Raw genomic sequence first — 18,295 nt, forward strand, 5'->3', positions numbered from 1 at the left:
TCACCAATAAAACGTCGGTTATGGCCTGGAACGGATATAGCTGATGGAACCCGGTTCTTAAAGGTTCGTTTTACGGAACAGGTATGTTCACTTCCATACTCCACAAAGTTTGAGACTCTGAGAGGCACCGAATATTTTCGCGTCATCCATGATAGACAAGTACGTGTTTGCAGACTTTGTATCAAGCCAGGGCACATATTCAGAGAGTGCCCTGAATTAAAGTGCTTCAAATGTGGTGGAGGAGGACATTATGCAAGAGATTGTGAAGAATGGATGCGATTAGAGAGAGAGCGAGTAGTTGGACAAGAAGATGATGAAAGGAGGTACAGTGATCTGACAGAGGAACAAGAGGTGGAAGTGGCTGGTGTTGTGAGCGGGGGAGGTAAAGATGGAGCTGAGGCTGGTGAAAAAAGAAGCAAAATGGAGCGGCGAGACAGAATTGGGAGCAAGGGTGAAAAGGATGGCGAGGAGGAGGAGATGGAACAGTCGGAACAGAGCGAGGAAGACAAAGGTGAAAGTAAAGTGAAAGGAAAAGGTAAAGAGGATGAAAAGAAAGAGATGGAACAGGAACTGAAAGAAAGTAAAGGTGAAGAAAATAGGAATGGGGGACAAAAAGATGGACTGAAAGCAAAGATTAAAAGACTCAGTGCAAAGAGGAAGTCTGAGACGGACGGAGAACAGAGTGAACAGATCAAGGAACCACGGGCAGGTATTTGATGCCTTATTTAATTATATGTGGTTTTGTTTTTCAATTTTATTTAGTTTTCTTTAGCTACTCTCATGGCCACTGTAACTTCAATAAATATAAATGGGTTAAGGAATAAAAGCAAGATGAAAGAGTTATTATTTACATATAGGAGTGATATAATTTGTATACAGGAGACAAATTGGGAAGAGGATAAAGTGAGAGAGATGAGAGAGGAGTGGAGAGGGGATATTTATTATAATAATGGAGCAAAAAATGCAAGAGGTGTGGCAGTACTTTTTAAAAAAGATAGTGTCAAAGGTATAAGGGAGGTATATAAAGATCAGAGGGGAAGGATCTTGGTAGTTGAATTTACATATAGAGATATAGATTTTAGATTAATAAATATATACGTTCCGAATATAGAAGTAGATAGGAGGGAAATATTGGAAGAATTAAAAGAATTAGTTGTGGGGAAATGTATTGTAGTGGGGGATTTTAATATAAAATGTAGCAGATTAGATGTGGGCAAGGGCGTAAAATTTAGATGGGAGAAATCTAGGGGAATGTTGATGGAGATAATGAGAGAGAAGGGGTTAATAGATGTGTGGAGGTATGAAAATCCAGAAAAAAGAGAATTTACTAGGAGGCAATTAAAAGAAGGTATATTAAAACAGAGTAGAATAGATTTAGTGTTAGTTAAGGAGGAAATCATTAGATACATAGATGGGACAAGGCATCAAGGAAATAGTTTAAGTGATCATGATGGTGTTAGGTTCAGAATTAAGATAGGGAGTGAGGAGGTAGGAGGAGGGATGTGGATATTGAATGCAGGATACATTGGAGAGGAAGAATATGAGATACAGATGAAGGATCTAATAAATAGAGAAAATGAGAAGATAGATGAGTATAAAAGAGAGGGAGGATTAGATGACAGAATAGGGGAAAGATGGGAGAAAATGAAAGACCAGATTAAGTTCATCAGTATAAAATATAGTAAGAAAAGATGGGAAAAGATGAAGAAGGAAGAAGAGTTGCTGAAAGAAAGATTGAGGGAAGAATTAAACAAGGCTGAAGATGAAGAAGGATATAGTATGGAAAAATATATAGAGGCTAAGATAGCACTGGAGAAATTTGAGAGGGAGAAATGTAGAGGAGCAATTCTAAGAAGTAGGGCAAAATATGCATTAGAAGGTGAGAAATGTACAGGGTATTTCTTAGGGCTAGAGAAAAGGAGACAAAGTAAAACATATATAAACGAAATAAATACAAAGGAAGGCAAAACAACAAAAGACTACGTAGAGATTTTGGAGAGAGTGCAAGAATTCTATGAAGATTTATACAAGAGGGGAGGAGCAGATGAGAAAATCATAGAGGAAGTATTAGAAAGTGTAGGGAATATTCTAAGTGAGGAAGATAGGGAATGGTGTGATAAGGATATAGAGGAAGAGGAGGTGAAAGAGGCAATAGGGGGGTTGAAAAATGGAAAAAGTCCGGGGAGTGATGGGATCGGTATTGAATGGTATAAAACATATAAGGAAGGGGTAGCACCAATTCTAGTTGAAGTTTTTAAGGGGATAGAAAGAACAGGAGTAGTGCAAGATAGAATGGTGGAGGGAGTGATAGCTTTAGTGTATAAGAAGGGAAATAGATTAGATATGGAGAACTATAGACCAATCAGTCTATTAAATGTGGATTATAAAATACTGACTAAAGTTTTAGCGAATAGAGTGAAAAGAGTGATAGGAAGTATAGTTCAACCAACACAGAGTTACAGTATACCAGGCAGGGATATAGCGGACACGATAGGGACCGTTAGGGATGTTATGGAGCATATGAAACGAGATGAGAAGGGAGGGATAGTATTAGGGATTGATTGGAATAAAGCTTTTGATAGAGTGGAACACAAATATTTATTTAGGGTATTAGAGAAGTTTGGATTTGGGGTGAAAGTGATAGGATGGATAAGAAGACTATATGAAAAAGCAAAAAGTTGCATAAAAATAAATGGAGTGCTAACAGACAAGTTCGATGTAGGAAGATCAGTAAGACAGGGATGTCCCCTGTATGCATTATTGTATGCCATTTCAGTAGAGCCTCTAGCTACTTTAATTAAGAGAGATAAAAGAGTAGTGGGCATTGAGTTGCCATATGGAGGGATGTGTACTATAAACCAATATGCAGATGATACTACAATCACAGTGAGAGAAGGAAACAGTGTAAAAAGAGTTTTAGAGATAGTGAAGAGGTATGGGAAGGCATCAGGGGCAAAAATAAATATGGAGAAATCAGAACTAATGTATATAGGGGAGGTAGAGAGAGTAGAGGTAGGGTTAAGAGTGGAGGAAAGATATGTGAAAGTATTAGGGGTATATTTAGGGGTGCAAAGCAAAGAGGCAAGAGATGTGACTTGGACCGGGGTGATTAACAAAATAAGAACAGTATGTGCAGCATGGAAAGGGAGAAAATTGAAATTAAATGGGAAAGTAATAGTGGTAAATAGCCTGTTATTGTCAGTATGTGTGTATGTGATGAGTGTAATGGAAATGCCAGGGTGGGTGTTGAATGAATTGAATAAAATTGTAGGTGATTTTATATGGGGCGGCAAAGGGGTGAAAATTGCACAGAAAACATTGGTGGGTAAGAGATGGGAAGGGGGTTTAAACTTGATGGACTTAGAAACAAAAAGAGCCGCAATGAGAATAAAAACGGTAATAAAATATATGGGAGGGAGATGGGATTATGGATGGAAGGAGTTCTTAAGAAAGTATGTTGATGACGTGGGAGGAATAGGAGATAATGGTTGGTACATGGGCTTCAAGCAATCAATGACGGGAGGAATACCAGAAATATATCGGGAGGTTTTAGAGGCATGGAGGCATTTCCTACCCAAATTAGAGTATGAGTGTGAAGATATAAATGTGATTAAAAATCTGCCACTATTTCTGAATGAAAAAATTAAGTATAAAAATAAAACATTGTATGAACATAAATTTATAGAAGGGGGCATAAAACAAGTAAAGGATATAATGTACGAAGTTATTCCAGGATTTCTTAGAGATAACTGCATTTATGATTCTGTGTGTGATTTAGATGGAATGGAGAATAGAGAGAAAGTGAATACAATATATGACAAAATTAAAACAAGCATACCCTTGCAATGGACTAAGGTGATTAAAAGTGAATGTGTCTCTAAAGAAGAGCAATGTATGCCAGAGATGTATGTGCATGATAATGGTGAAAAGTACAAAATTAAGAATATGAGTGTAAAGAATGTATACAGGAGATTAATCGGTGATGTTATAAAAGAACCAGCGGCAGAAAAAGTGTGGAAGAAAGTGTTTGAGGATCTGGATGTGAAAAAAATCTGGTCAAACCTAAATATAAAATACAACAGTATTGATTGTGAGAACAATGACTTTCTGATAAGACATAATAGAATTTACACGAATGTGGTGTTAAATAAAATAAACAATGATGTCAATGTGATGTGTGATGTGTGTGATAATGGCCATGAGAGTTTTTTACATTATTTTCTGAGATGTGAAGCTTTGGTTGGTTTCTTTGATTTTCTTAAAAGTATATTAATAGAAAACTGGGGTGTGCAAGTGAAGTCAGAGGAGGAATGGGGGAAAATATTTTTGTTTGGAATTGTTGGGAAAAGGAAAAAAAGGGATATCTGTCTAATTAATTTTCTTTTAAGTCATGCTAGACTAGCAGTGGTTCTAAGAAGGAACTATGCACATTTTGAGGGTAGGACGATGAAAGTTAAAGATATATTTAAGTTAATAACACAAAGAGATGTGGAGTTGATTTGTAAGTTTGGAGAGAAAAAGGCAAAAGAATTTTTTATAGACACAAATAAGTTCATATATCAAGATGTGGGTGGGAAAATCTGCTTTAATTGGTAGGAAGCAATCATCTGATTTGAGAAGGGTAGTAGACATATCTCTTGTATATTTCATTTATGTATCTGTATTTTCCTTTTTTTGTGCAAAATAATGGATGTCAATTGAAAGATGACTCATATGAATGTAACAAATTGTGTTGAGTGAGTGTGAATGTGATGGAAAACTGTAATTGAAAATTTGTGAATTGAAAAAAAAAAAAAGATAAAAAAAAAAAAAAAAGAGAGCGCCCGATCTCGTCTGATCTCGGAAGCTATGCAGCGTCGGGCCTGGTTAGTACTTGGATGGGAGACCGCCTGGGAATACCAGGTGCTGTAAGCTTTTGCCTTTTCTTCACTATTTATATAATATGCTGGCTTTTAGAAAGACGTGTTTTACCGCTCTATTTATTACAATCATTTAAATGTATTATAGAGTTTTAAGTGTTTTACATGTTTTTTAGGCCATTTTATTACTCTTAACATTTTAAGTGTATGTGTCTTTAATAAATGGATGGTTGGCCTGTCATGTGACTAGACACATGACAGGAAGCAGGAAGTACAACTGTATAAGAGAGCAGCATGACAAACAAAGGACAGTCACCAAACTGTTGGATTGAGGAGTTGCTAATTTTAGAGCTCACCTTTCCATTCACCACCTGCAAACTTTGGATTACACTTTCTGTGGATTGTATATACACTGGTGGACACTCACATTGGACTTATCAACACACTGGGGTTCTTGGACTGTTTTTAGGGTATGGACAAATGAACTGTATTCTTTTAACAGAGTTTACCTGTTTTTAGGGTATGGACAAATGAACTGTATTCTTTTAACAGAGTTAACCTAGTTTTATCGTGTTGTTTTAAAGTCTTTTATGTGAACCTTGTAAATACACCAAATCTATTTAAACCAATTTTCTTTTATGTCTCATTCTTTTAACCACTAGTCATCTCTCACAGTTAAATCTGACCCCATTTTAGTCTTGTAACTCGGCTGATAAGGCCGATTGTTACACTTTTATGGGAGACCGCCTGGGAATACCAGGTGCTGTAAGCTTTTGCCTTTTCTTCACTATTTATATAATATGCTGGCTTTTACGGAGGCTGATCTTTAAATAGCCCACTTTTTGGAGCAGCCCTCGCTTATGGCCATACCGCGCTGAGAGCGCCCGATCTCGTCTGATCTCGGAAGCTAAGCAGCGTCGGGCCTAGTTAGTACTTGGATGGGAGACCGCCTGGGAATACCAGGTGCTGTAAGCTTTTGCCTTTTCTTCACTATTTATATAATATGCTGGCTTTTACGGAGGCTGATCTTTAAATAGCCCACTTTTTGGAGCAGCCCTCGCTTATGGCCATACCGCGCTGAGAGCGCCCGGTCTCGTCTGATCTCGGAAGCTAAGCAGCGTAGGGCCTGGTTAGTACTTGGATGGGAGACCGCCTGGGAATACCAGGTGCTGTAAGCTTTTGCCTTTTCTTCACTATTTATATAATATGCTGGCTTTTAGAAAGACGTGTTTTACCGCTCTATTTATTACAATCATTTAAATGTATTATAGAGTTTTAAGTGTTTTACATGTTTTTTAGGCCATTTTATTACTCTTAACATTTTAAGTGTATGTGTCTTTAATAAATGGATGGTTGGCCTGTCATGTGACTAGACACATGACAGGAAGCAGGAAGTACAACTGTATAAGAGAGCAGCATGACAAACAAAGGACAGTCACCAAACTGTTGGATTGAGGAGTTGCTAATTTTAGAGCTCACCTTTCCATTCACCACCTGCAAACTTTGGATTACACTTTCTGTGGATTGTATATACACTGGTGGACACTCACATTGGACTTATCAACACACTGGGGTTCTTGGACTGTTTTTAGGGTATGGACAAATGAACTGTATTCTTTTAACAGAGTTTACCTGTTTTTAGGGTATGGACAAATGAACTGTATTCTTTTAACAGAGTTTACCTAGTTTTATCGTGTTGTTTTAAAGTCTTTTATGTGAACCTTGTAAATACACCAAATCTATTTAAACCAATTTTCTTTTATGTCTCATTCTTTTAACCACTAGTCATCTCTCACAGTTAAATCTGACCCCATTTTAGTCTTGTAACTCGGCTGATAAGGCCGAGTGTTACACTTTTATGGGAGACCGCCTGGGAATACCAGGTGCTGTAAGCTTTTGCCTTTTCTTTACTATTTATGTAATATGCTGGCTTTTACGGAGGCTGATCTTTAAATAGCCCACTTTTTGGAGCAGCCCTCGCTTATGGCCATACCGCGCTGAGAGCGCCCCATCTCGTCTGATCTCGGAAGCTAAGCAGCGTCGGGCCTGGTTAGTACTTGGATGGGAGACCGCCTGGGAATACCAGGTGCTGTAAGCTTTTGCCTTTTCTTCACTATTTATATAATATGCTGGCTTTTACGGAGGCTGATCTTTAAATAGCCCACTTTTTGGAGCAGCCCTCGCTTATGGCCATACCGCGCTGAGAGCGCCCAATCTCGTCTGATCTCGGAAGCTATGCAGCGTCGGGCCTGGTTAGTACTTGGATGGGAGACCGCCTGGGAATACCAGGTGCTGTAAGCTTTTGCCTTTTCTTCACTATTTATATAATATGCTGGCTTTTAGAAAGACGTGTTTTACTGCTCTATTTATTACAATCATTTAAATGTATTATAGAGTTTTAAGTGTTTTACATGTTTTTAGGCCATTTTATTACTCTTAACATTTTAAGTGTATGTGTCTTTAATAAATGGATGGTTGGCCTGTCATGTGACTAGACACATGACAGGAAGCAGGAAGTACAACTGTATAAGAGAGCAGCATGACAAACAAAGGACAGTCACCAAACTGTTGGATTGAGGAGTTGCTAATTTTAGAGCTCACCTTTCCATTCACCACCTGCAAACTTTGGATTACACTTTCTGTGGATTGTATATACACTGGTGGACACTCACATTGGACTTATCAACACACTGGGGTTCTTGGACTGTTTTTAGGGTATGGACAAATGAACTGTATTCTTTTAACAGAGTTTACCTGTTTTTAGGGTATGGACAAATGAACTGTATTCTTTTAACAGAGTTTACCTAGTTTTATCGTGTTGTTTTAAAGTCTTTTATGTGAACCTTGTAAATACACCAAATCTATTTAAACCAATTTTCTTTTATGTCTCATTCTTTTAACCACTAGTCATCTCTCACAGTTAAATCTGACCCCATTTTAGTCTTGTAACTCGGCTGATAAGGCAGATTGTTACACTTTTATGGGAGACCGCCTGGGAATACCAGGTGCTGTAAGCTTTTGCCTTTTCTTCACTATTTATATAATATGCTGGCTTTTACGGAGGCTGATCTTTAAATAGCCCACTTTTTGGAGCAGCCCTCGCTTATGGCCATACCACGCTGAGAGCGCCCGATCTCGTCTGATCTCGGAAGCTAAGCAGCGTCGGGCCTGCTAAGTACTTGGATGGGAGACCGCCTGGGAATACCAGGTGCTGTAAGCTTTTGCCTTTTCTTCACTATTTATATAATATGCTGGCTTTTACGGAGGCTGATCTTTAAATAGCCCACTTTTTGGAGTAGCCCTCATTTATGGCCATACCGCGCTGAGAGCGCCCGATCTCGTCTGATCTCGGAAGCTAAGCAGCGTCGGGCCTGGTTAGTACTTGGATGGGAGACCGCCTGGGAATACCAGGTGCTGTAAGCTTTTGCCTTTTCTTCACTATTTATATAATATGCTGGCTTTTAGAAAGACGTGTTTTACCGCTCTATTTATTACAATCATTTAAATGTATTATAGAGTTTTAAGTGTTTTACATGTTTTTTAGGCCATTTTATTACTCTTAACATTTTAAGTGTATGTGTCTTTAATAAATGGATGGTTGGCCTGTCATGTGACTAGACACATGACAGGAAGCAGGAAGTACAACTGTATAAGAGAGCAGCATGACAAACAAAGGACAGTCACCAAACTGTTGGATTGAGGAGTTGCTAATTTTAGAGCTCACCTTTCCATTCACCACCTGCAAACTTTGGATTACACTTTCTGTGGATTGTATATACACTGGTGGACACTCACATTGGACTTATCAACACACTGGGGTTCTTGGACTGTTTTTAGGGTATGGACAAATGAACTGTATTCTTTTAACAGAGTTTACCTGTTTTTAGGGTATGGACAAATGAACTGTATTCTTTTAACAGAGTTTACCTAGTTTTATCGTGTTGTTTTAAAGTCTTTTATGTGAACCTTGTAAATACACCAAATCTATTTAAACCAATTTTCTTTTATGTCTCATTCTTTTAACCACTAGTCATCTCTCACAGTTAAATCTGACCCCAATTTAGTCTTGTAACTCGGCTGATAAGGCAGATTGTTACACTTTTATGGGAGACCGCCTGGGAATACCAGGTGCTGTAAGCTTTTGCCTTTTCTTCACTATTTATATAATATGCTGGCTTTTACGGAGGCTGATCTTTAAATAGCCCACTTTTTGGAGCAGCCCTCGCTTATGGCCATACCGCGCTGAGAGCGCCCGATCTCGTCTGATCTCGGAAGCTAAGCAGCGTCGGGCCTGGTTAGTACTTGGATGGGAGACCGCCTGGGAATACCAGGTGCTGTAAGCTTTTGCCTTTTCTTCACTATTTATATAATATGCTGGCTTTTACGGAGGCTGATCTTTAAATAGCCCACTTTTTGGAGCAGCCCTCGCTTATGGCCATACCACGCTGAGAGCGCCCGATCTTGTCTGATCTCGGAAGCTAAGCAGCGTCGGGCCTGGTTAGTACTTGGATGGGAGTCCGCCTGGGAATACCAGGTGCTGTAAGCTTTTGCCTTTTCTTCACTATTTATATAATATGCTGGCTTTTACGGAGGCTGATCTTTAAATAGCCCACTTTTTGGAGCAGCCCTCGCTTATGGCCATACCGCGCTGAGAGCGCCCGATCTCGTCTGATCTCGGAAGCTAAGCAGCGTCGGGCCTGGTTAGTACTTGGATGGGAGACCGCCTGGGAATACCAGGTGCTGTAAGCTTTTGCCTTTTCTTCACTATTTATATAAAGACGTGTTTTACCGCTCTATTTATTACAATCATTTAAATGTATTATAGAGTTTTAAGTGTTTTACATGTTTTTTAGGCCATTTTATTACTCTTAACATTTTAAGTGTATGTGTCTTTAATAAATGGATGGTTGGCCTGTCATGTGACTAGACACATGACAGGAAGCAGGAAGTACAACTGTATAAGAGAGCAGCATGACAAACAAAGGACAGTCACCAAACTGTTGGATTGAGGAGTTGCTAATTTTAGAGCTCACCTTTCCATTCACCACCTGCAAACTTTGGATTACACTTTCTGTGGATTGTATATACACTGGTGGACACTCACATTGGACTTATCAACACACTGGGGTTCTTGGACTGTTTTTAGGGTATGGACAAATGAACTGTATTCTTTTAACAGAGTTTACCTGTTTTTAGGGTATGGACAAATGAACTGTATTCTTTTAACAGAGTTTACCTAGTTTTATCGTGTTGTTTTAAAGTCTTTTATGTGAACCTTGTAAATACACCAAATCTATTTAAACCAATTTTCTTTTATGTCTCATTCTTTTAACCACTAGTCATCTCTCACAGTTAAATCTGACCCCATTTTAGTCTTGTAACTCGGCTGATAAGGCCGAGTGTTACACTTTTATGGGAGACCGCCTGGGAATACCAGGTGCTGTAAGCTTTTGCCTTTTCTTTACTATTTATGTAATATGCTGGCTTTTACGGAGGCTGATCTTTAAATAGCCCACTTTTTGGAGCAGCCCTCGCTTATGGCCATACCGCGCTGAGAGCGCCCGATCTCGTCTGATCTCGGAAGCTAAGCAGCGTCGGGCCTGGTTAGTACTTGGATGGGAGACCGCCTTGGAATACCAGGTGCTGTAAGCTTTTGCCTTTTCTTCACTATTTATATAATATGCTGGCTTTTACGGAGGCTGATCTTTAAATAGCCCACTTTTTGGAGCAGCCCTCGCTTATGGCCATACCGCGCTGAGAGCGCCCGATCTCGTCTGATCTCGGAAGCTAAGCAGCGTCGGGCCTGGTTAGTACTTGGATGGGAGACCGCCTGGGAATACCAGGTGCTGTAAGCTTTTGCCTTTTCTTCACTATTTATATAATATGCTGGCTTTTACGGAGGCTGATCTTTAAATAGCCCACTTTTTGGAGCAGCCCTCGCTTATGGCCATACCACGCTGAGAGCGCCCGATCTCGTCTGATCTCGGAAGCTAAGCAGCGTCGGGCCTGCTTAGTACTTGGATGGGAGACCGCCTGGGAATACCAGGTGCTGTAAGCTTTTGCCTTTTCTTCACTATTTATATAATATGCTGGCTTTTAGAAAGACGTGTTTTACCGCTCTATTTATTACAATCATTTAAATGTATTATAGAGTTTTAAGTGTTTTACATGTTTTTTAGGCCATTTTATTACTCTTAACATTTTAAGTGTATGTGTCTTTAATAAATGGATGGTCGGCCTGTCATGTGACTAGACACATGACAGGAAGCAGGAAGTACAACTGTATAAGAGAGCAGCATGACAAACAAAGGACAGTCACCAAACTGTTGGATTGAGGAGTTGCTAATTTTAGAGCTCACCTTTCCATTCACCACCTGCAAACTTTGGATTACACTTTCTGTGGATTGTATATACACTGGTGGACACTCACATTGGACTTATCAACACACTGGGGTTCTTGGACTGTTTTTAGGGTATGGAAAAATGAACTTTATTCTTTTAACAGAGTTTACCTGTTTTTAGGGTATGGACAAATGAACTGTATTCTTTTAACAGAGTTTACCTAGTTTTATCGTGTTGTTTTAAAGTCTTTTATGTGAACCTTGTAAATACACCAAATCTATTTAAACCAATTTTCTTTTATGTCTCATTCTTTTAACCACTAGTCATCTCTCACAGTTAAATCTGACCCCATTTTAGTCTTGTAACTCGGCTGATAAGGCCGATTGTAACACTTTTATGGGAGACCGCCTGGGAATACCAGGTGCTGTAAGCTTTTGCCTTTTCTTTACTATTTATGTAATATGCTGGCTTTTACGGAGGCTGATCTTTAAATAGCCCACTTTTTGGAGCAGCCCTCGCTTATGGCCATACCGCGCTGAGAGCGCCCGATCTCGTCTGATCTCGGAAGCTAAGCAGCGTCGGGCCTGGTTAGTACTTGGATGGGAGACCGCCTGGGAATACCAGGTGCTGTAAGCTTTTGCCTTTTCTTCACTATTTATATAAAGACGTGTTTTACCGCTCTATTTATTACAATCATTTAAATGTATTATAGAGTTTTAAGTGTTTTACATGTTTTTTAGGCCATTTTATTACTCTTAACATTTTAAGTGTATGTGTCTTTAATAAATGGATGGTTGGCCTGTCATGTGACTAGACACATGACAGGAAGCAGGAAGTACAACTGTATAAGAGAGCAGCATGACAAACAAAGGACAGTCACCAAACTGTTGGATTGAGGATTTGCTAATTTTAGAGCTCACCTTTCCATTCACCACCTGCAAACTTTGGATTACACTTTCTGTGGATTGTATATACACTGGTGGACACTCACATTGGACTTATCAACACACTGGGGTTCTTGGACTGTTTTTAGGGTATGGACAAATGAACTGTATTCTTTTAACAGAGTTTACCTGTTTTTAGGGTATGGACAAATGAACTGTATTCTTTTAACAGAGTTTACCTAGTTTTATCGTGTTGTTTTAAAGTCTTTTATGTGAACCTTGTAATTACACCAAATCTATTTAAACCAATTTTCTTTTATGTCTCATTCTTTTAACCACTAGTCATCTCTCACAGTTAAATCTGACCCCATTTTAGTCTTGTAACTCGGCTGATAAGGCCGATTGTTACACTTTTATGGGAGACCGCCTGGGAATACCAGGTGCTGTAAGCTTTTGCCTTTTCTTCACTATTTATATAATATGCTGGCTTTTACGGAGGCTGATCTTTAAATAGCCCACTTTTTGGAGCAGCCCTCGCTTATGGCCATACCGCGCTGAGAGCGCCCGATCTCGTCTGATCTCGAAAGCTAAGCAGCGTCGGGCCTGGTTAGTACTTGGATGGGAGACCGCCTGGGAATACCAGGTGCTGTAAGCTTTTGCCTTTTATTCACTATTTATATAATATGCTGGCTTTTACGGAGGCTGATCTTTAAATAGCCCACTTTTTGGAGCAGCCCTCGCTTATGGCCATACTGCGCTGAGAGCGCCCGATCTCGTCTGATCTCGGAAGCTAAGCAGCGTCGGGCCTGGTTAGTACTTGGATGGGAGACCGCCTGGGAATACCAGGTGCTGTAAGCTTTTGCCTTTTCTTCACTATTTATATAATATGCTGGCTTTTAGAAAGACGTGTTTTACCGCTCTATTTATTACAATCATTTAAATGTATTATAGAGTTTTAAGTGTTTTACATGTTTTTTAGGCCATTTTATTACTCTTAACATTTTAAGTGTATGTGTCTTTAATAAATGGATGGTTGGCCTGTCATGTGACTAGACACATGACAGGAAGCAGGAAGTACAACTGTATAAGAGAGCAGCATGACAAACAAAGGACAGTCACCAAACTGTTGGATTGAGGAGTTGCTAATTTTAGAGCTCACCTTTCCATTCACCACCTGCAAACTTTGGATTACACTTTCTGTGGATTGTATATACACTGGTGGACACTCACATTGGACTTATCAACACACTGGGGTTCTTGGACTGTTTTTAGGGTATGGACAAATGAACTGTATTCTTTTAACAGAGTTTACCTGTTTTTAGGGTATGGACAAATGAACTGTATTCTTTTAACAGAGTTTACCTAGTTTTATCGTGTTGTTTTAAAGTCTTTTATGAGAACCTTGTAAATACACCAAATCTATTTAAACCAATTTTCTTTTATGTCTCATTCTTTTAACCACTAGTCATCTCTCACAGTTAAATCTGACCCCATTTTAGTCTTGTAACTCGGCTGATAAGGCCGAGTGTTACACTTTTATGGGAGACCGCCTGGGAATACCAGGTGCTGTAAGCTTTTGCCTTTTCTTTACTATTTATGTAATATGCTGGCTTTTACGGAGGCTGATCTTTAAATAGCCCACTTTTTGGAGCAGCCCTCGCTTATGGCCATACCGCGCTGAGAGCGCCCGATCTCGTCTGATCTCGGAAGCTAAGCAGCGTCGGGCCTGGTTAGTACTTGGATGGGAGACCGCCTGGGAATACCAGGTGCTGTAAGCTTTTGCCTTTTCTTCACTATTTATATAATATGCTGGATTTTACGGAGGCTGATCTTTAAATAGCCCACTTTTTGGAGCAGACCTCGCTTATGGCCATACCACCCTGAGGGCGCTAGAGAGCCAGCAGGTAGTGCTAGGTTTGCAGTGCAGAGATACTCTCTGAATCCATTTGTTTGACAATCTCTTTTCTGAAATACTTAATTTTCTTTTTGATTTTGGACTTTGGGAATTCGTTGTTGGAAAGTCAGAGTTAACCCTGATCACTTCCCCCAACAGCTTAGGCTGTGTGGGGGACTTTTTGGACTCTTCCTGGTTGAAGCATGCTGCAGATGCACATCATGGCTGCAGACAAAGAAACAGTGCAAACAACAATGATAAAAGGTAGCAATGGGAAGAATGAAGAGGACGATCAAAGAAGTGGAAAAGACAACCAAGTAGTGATTCAAAAGCAGCAGAAAACAAACAAAGTCACAGGAGATCTGCAGAGAGAAAGAGAAGAAAACAACCAAGGAGTGCAAGGAGGAACAAAAGGAAAATATAGCAAAGACCTGACATTGGAGGTGGAAGTGGAGGGAACAGAAAAGATTTCCATGATGGATTTGCTGAGGGGAGTAAAGAAGGAGTGTGGAGAGGTGATCGGCTGCAGAGTGAGAGGTGAAAGGATGTATGAACTCACAATGAAGGATGAAGAGGCAAAGCATAAACTAATGGATGGCGTGAGAGTACAAGGAGTGATGGTGCATGCAAGGGAAGTTATGAATAATGACATGGTGGTGTCTTTTATAAACTTGCCAGTATACTTAGAGGATGAGAAGATACTCTTCAAACTACAAGAGTGGGGAGTACGACCACTCTCACCAATAAAACGTCGGTTATGGCCTGGAACGGATATAGCTGATGGAACCCGGTTCTTAAAGGTTCGTTTTACGGAACAGGTATGTTCACTTCCATACTCCACAAAGTTTGAGACTCTGAGAGGCACCGAATATTTTCGCGTCATCCATGATAGACAAGTACGTGTTTGCAGACTTTGTATCAAGCCAGGGCACATATTCAGAGAGTGCCCTGAATTAAAGTGCTTCAAATGTGGTGGAGGAGGACATTATGCAAGAGATTGTGAAGAATGGATGCGATTAGAGAGAGAGCGAGTAGTTGGACAAGAAGATGATGAAAGGAGGTACAGTGATCTGACAGAGGAACAAGAGGTGGAAGTGGCTGGTGTTGTGAGCGGGGGAGGTAAAGATGGAGCTGAGGCTGGTGAAAAAAGAAGCAAAATGGAGCGGCGAGACAGAATTGGGAGCAAGGGTGAAAAGGATGGCGAGGAGGAGGAGATGGAACAGTCGGAACAGAGCGAGGAAGACAAAGGTGAAAGTAAAGTGAAAGGAAAAGGTAAAGAGGATGAAAAGAAAGAGATGGAACAGGAACTGAAAGAAAGTAAAGGTGAAGAAAATAGGAATGGGGGACAAAAAGATGGACTGAAAGCAAAGATTAAAAGACTCAGTGCAAAGAGGAAGTCTGAGACGGACGGAGAACAGAGTGAACAGATCAAGGAACCACGGGCAGGTATTTGATGCCTTATTTAATTATATGTGGTTTTGTTTTTCAATTTTATTTAGTTTTCTTTAGCTACTCTCATGGCCACTGTAACTTCAATAAATATAAATGGGTTAAGGAATAAAAGCAAGATGAAAGAGTTATTATTTACATATAGGAGTGATATAATTTGTATACAGGAGACAAATTGGGAAGAGGATAAAGTGAGAGAGATGAGAGAGGAGTGGAGAGGGGATATTTATTATAATAATGGAGCAAAAAATGCAAGAGGTGTGGCAGTACTTTTTAAAAAAGATAGTGTCAAAGGTATAAGGGAGGTATATAAAGATCAGAGGGGAAGGATCTTGGTAGTTGAATTTACATATAGAGATATAGATTTTAGATTAATAAATATATACGTTCCGAATATAGAAGTAGATAGGAGGGAAATATTGGAAGAATTAAAAGAATTAGTTGTGGGGAAATGTATTGTAGTGGGGGATTTTAATATAAAATGTAGCAGATTAGATGTGGGCAAGGGCGTAAAATTTAGATGGGAGAAATCTAGGGGAATGTTGATGGAGATAATGAGAGAGAAGGGGTTAATAGATGTGTGGAGGTATGAAAATCCAGAAAAAAGAGAATTTACTAGGAGGCAATTAAAAGAAGGTATATTAAAACAGAGTAGAATAGATTTAGTGTTAGTTAAGGAGGAAATCATTAGATACATAGATGGGACAAGGCATCAAGGAAATAGTTTAAGTGATCATGATGGTGTTAGGTTCAGAATTAAGATAGGGAGTGAGGAGGTAGGAGGAGGGATGTGGATATTGAATGCAGGATACATTGGAGAGGAAGAATATGAGATACAGATGAAGGATCTAATAAATAGAGAAAATGAGAAGATAGATGAGTATAAAAGAGAGGGAGGATTAGATGACAGAATAGGGGAAAGATGGGAGAAAATGAAAGACCAGATTAAGTTCATCAGTATAAAATATAGTAAGAAAAGATGGGAAAAGATGAAGAAGGAAGAAGAGTTGCTGAAAGAAAGATTGAGGGAAGAATTAAACAAGGCTGAAGATGAAGAAGGATATAGTATGGAAAAATATATAGAGGCTAAGATAGCACTGGAGAAATTTGAGAGGGAGAAATGTAGAGGAGCAATTCTAAGAAGTAGGGCAAAATATGCATTAGAAGGTGAGAAATGTACAGGGTATTTCTTAGGGCTAGAGAAAAGGAGACAAAGTAAAACATATATAAACGAAATAAATACAAAGGAAGGCAAAACAACAAAAGACTACGTAGAGATTTTGGAGAGAGTGCAAGAATTCTATGAAGATTTATACAAGAGGGGAGGAGCAGATGAGAAAATCATAGAGGAAGTATTAGAAAGTGTAGGGAATATTCTAAGTGAGGAAGATAGGGAATGGTGTGATAAGGATATAGAGGAAGAGGAGGTGAAAGAGGCAATAGGGGGGTTGAAAAATGGAAAAAGTCCGGGGAGTGATGGGATCGGTATTGAATGGTATAAAACATATAAGGAAGGGGTAGCACCAATTCTAGTTGAAGTTTTTAAGGGGATAGAAAGAACAGGAGTAGTGCAAGATAGAATGGTGGAGGGAGTGATAGCTTTAGTGTATAAGAAGGGAAATAGATTAGATATGGAGAACTATAGACCAATCAGTCTATTAAATGTGGATTATAAAATACTGACTAAAGTTTTAGCGAATAGAGTGAAAAGAGTGATAGGAAGTATAGTTCAACCAACACAGAGTTACAGTATACCAGGCAGGGATATAGCGGACACGATAGGGACCGTTAGGGATGTTATGGAGCATATGAAACGAGATGAGAAGGGAGGGATAGTATTAGGGATTGATTGGAATAAAGCTTTTGATAGAGTGGAACACAAATATTTATTTAGGGTATTAGAGAAGTTTGGATTTGGGGTGAAAGTGATAGGATGGATAAGAAGACTATATGAAAAAGCAAAAAGTTGCATAAAAATAAATGGAGTGCTAACAGACAAGTTCGATGTAGGAAGATCAGTAAGACAGGGATGTCCCCTGTATGCATTATTGTATGCCATTTCAGTAGAGCCTCTAGCTACTTTAATTAAGAGAGATAAAAGAGTAGTGGGCATTGAGTTGCCATATGGAGGGATGTGTACTATAAACCAATATGCAGATGATACTACAATCACAGTGAGAGAAGGAAACAGTGTAAAAAGAGTTTTAGAGATAGTGAAGAGGTATGGGAAGGCATCAGGGGCAAAAATAAATATGGAGAAATCAGAACTAATGTATATAGGGGAGGTAGAGAGAGTAGAGGTAGGGTTAAGAGTGGAGGAAAGATATGTGAAAGTATTAGGGGTATATTTAGGGGTGCAAAGCAAAGAGGCAAGAGATGTGACTTGGACCGGGGTGATTAACAAAATAAGAACAGTATGTGCAGCATGGAAAGGGAGAAAATTGAAATTAAATGGGAAAGTAATAGTGGTAAATAGCCTGTTATTGTCAGTATGTGTGTATGTGATGAGTGTAATGGAAATGCCAGGGTGGGTGTTGAATGAATTGAATAAAATTGTAGGTGATTTTATATGGGGCGGCAAAGGGGTGAAAATTGCACAGAAAACATTGGTGGGTAAGAGATGGGAAGGGGGTTTAAACTTGATGGACTTAGAAACAAAAAGAGCCGCAATGAGAATAAAAACGGTAATAAAATATATGGGAGGGAGATGGGATTATGGATGGAAGGAGTTCTTAAGAAAGTATGTTGATGACGTGGGAGGAATAGGAGATAATGGTTGGTACATGGGCTTCAAGCAATCAATGACGGGAGGAATACCAGAAATATATCGGGAGGTTTTAGAGGCATGGAGGCATTTCCTACCCAAA

General features: G+C 39.4%; 16 non-coding genes across 16 annotated transcripts; all 16 read left to right on the top strand.

The window, feature by feature from the left end:
* Window positions 1–5,715: 5,715 nt before the first annotated feature.
* LOC141316047 (5S ribosomal RNA) lies at window positions 5,716–5,834 on the top strand. Its single transcript, XR_012351217.1, has one exon. It is a non-coding gene; the product is annotated as a 5S ribosomal RNA (ribosomal RNA).
* Window positions 5,835–5,918: 84 nt separating this feature from the next.
* Window positions 5,919–6,037, top strand: LOC141297373 (5S ribosomal RNA). Its single transcript, XR_012341374.1, has one exon. It is a non-coding gene; the product is annotated as a 5S ribosomal RNA (ribosomal RNA).
* Window positions 6,038–6,838: 801 nt separating this feature from the next.
* Window positions 6,839–6,957, top strand: LOC141318612 (5S ribosomal RNA). Its single transcript, XR_012352917.1, has one exon. It is a non-coding gene; the product is annotated as a 5S ribosomal RNA (ribosomal RNA).
* An 84-nt stretch (window positions 6,958–7,041) lies between these two features.
* LOC141319114 (5S ribosomal RNA) lies at window positions 7,042–7,160 on the top strand. The gene has a single exon (XR_012353389.1). It is a non-coding gene; the product is annotated as a 5S ribosomal RNA (ribosomal RNA).
* An 800-nt stretch (window positions 7,161–7,960) lies between these two features.
* Window positions 7,961–8,079, top strand: LOC141317633 (5S ribosomal RNA). The gene has a single exon (XR_012351999.1). It is a non-coding gene; the product is annotated as a 5S ribosomal RNA (ribosomal RNA).
* Window positions 8,080–8,163: 84 nt separating this feature from the next.
* On the top strand, window positions 8,164–8,282 carry LOC141317004 (5S ribosomal RNA). The gene has a single exon (XR_012351676.1). It is a non-coding gene; the product is annotated as a 5S ribosomal RNA (ribosomal RNA).
* An 801-nt stretch (window positions 8,283–9,083) lies between these two features.
* Window positions 9,084–9,202, top strand: LOC141293845 (5S ribosomal RNA). The gene has a single exon (XR_012340831.1). It is a non-coding gene; the product is annotated as a 5S ribosomal RNA (ribosomal RNA).
* Window positions 9,203–9,286: 84 nt separating this feature from the next.
* LOC141318144 (5S ribosomal RNA) lies at window positions 9,287–9,405 on the top strand. The gene has a single exon (XR_012352477.1). It is a non-coding gene; the product is annotated as a 5S ribosomal RNA (ribosomal RNA).
* Window positions 9,406–9,489: 84 nt separating this feature from the next.
* Window positions 9,490–9,608, top strand: LOC141293852 (5S ribosomal RNA). The gene has a single exon (XR_012340832.1). It is a non-coding gene; the product is annotated as a 5S ribosomal RNA (ribosomal RNA).
* Window positions 9,609–10,392: 784 nt separating this feature from the next.
* Window positions 10,393–10,511, top strand: LOC141311830 (5S ribosomal RNA). The gene has a single exon (XR_012349176.1). It is a non-coding gene; the product is annotated as a 5S ribosomal RNA (ribosomal RNA).
* Window positions 10,512–10,595: 84 nt separating this feature from the next.
* Window positions 10,596–10,714, top strand: LOC141293859 (5S ribosomal RNA). The gene has a single exon (XR_012340833.1). It is a non-coding gene; the product is annotated as a 5S ribosomal RNA (ribosomal RNA).
* An 84-nt stretch (window positions 10,715–10,798) lies between these two features.
* On the top strand, window positions 10,799–10,917 carry LOC141314528 (5S ribosomal RNA). The gene has a single exon (XR_012350134.1). It is a non-coding gene; the product is annotated as a 5S ribosomal RNA (ribosomal RNA).
* Window positions 10,918–11,718: 801 nt separating this feature from the next.
* LOC141293866 (5S ribosomal RNA) lies at window positions 11,719–11,837 on the top strand. The gene has a single exon (XR_012340834.1). It is a non-coding gene; the product is annotated as a 5S ribosomal RNA (ribosomal RNA).
* A 784-nt stretch (window positions 11,838–12,621) lies between these two features.
* On the top strand, window positions 12,622–12,740 carry LOC141312262 (5S ribosomal RNA). The gene has a single exon (XR_012349215.1). It is a non-coding gene; the product is annotated as a 5S ribosomal RNA (ribosomal RNA).
* Window positions 12,741–12,824: 84 nt separating this feature from the next.
* Window positions 12,825–12,943, top strand: LOC141311112 (5S ribosomal RNA). The gene has a single exon (XR_012348582.1). It is a non-coding gene; the product is annotated as a 5S ribosomal RNA (ribosomal RNA).
* Window positions 12,944–13,744: 801 nt separating this feature from the next.
* Window positions 13,745–13,863, top strand: LOC141293873 (5S ribosomal RNA). Its single transcript, XR_012340835.1, has one exon. It is a non-coding gene; the product is annotated as a 5S ribosomal RNA (ribosomal RNA).
* Window positions 13,864–18,295: the final 4,432 nt, after the last annotated feature.

This window comes from Garra rufa, chromosome 1 (genome assembly GCF_049309525.1).
Source record: "Garra rufa chromosome 1, GarRuf1.0, whole genome shotgun sequence".
Classification (NCBI taxonomy): domain Eukaryota; kingdom Metazoa; phylum Chordata; class Actinopteri; order Cypriniformes; family Cyprinidae; genus Garra; species Garra rufa.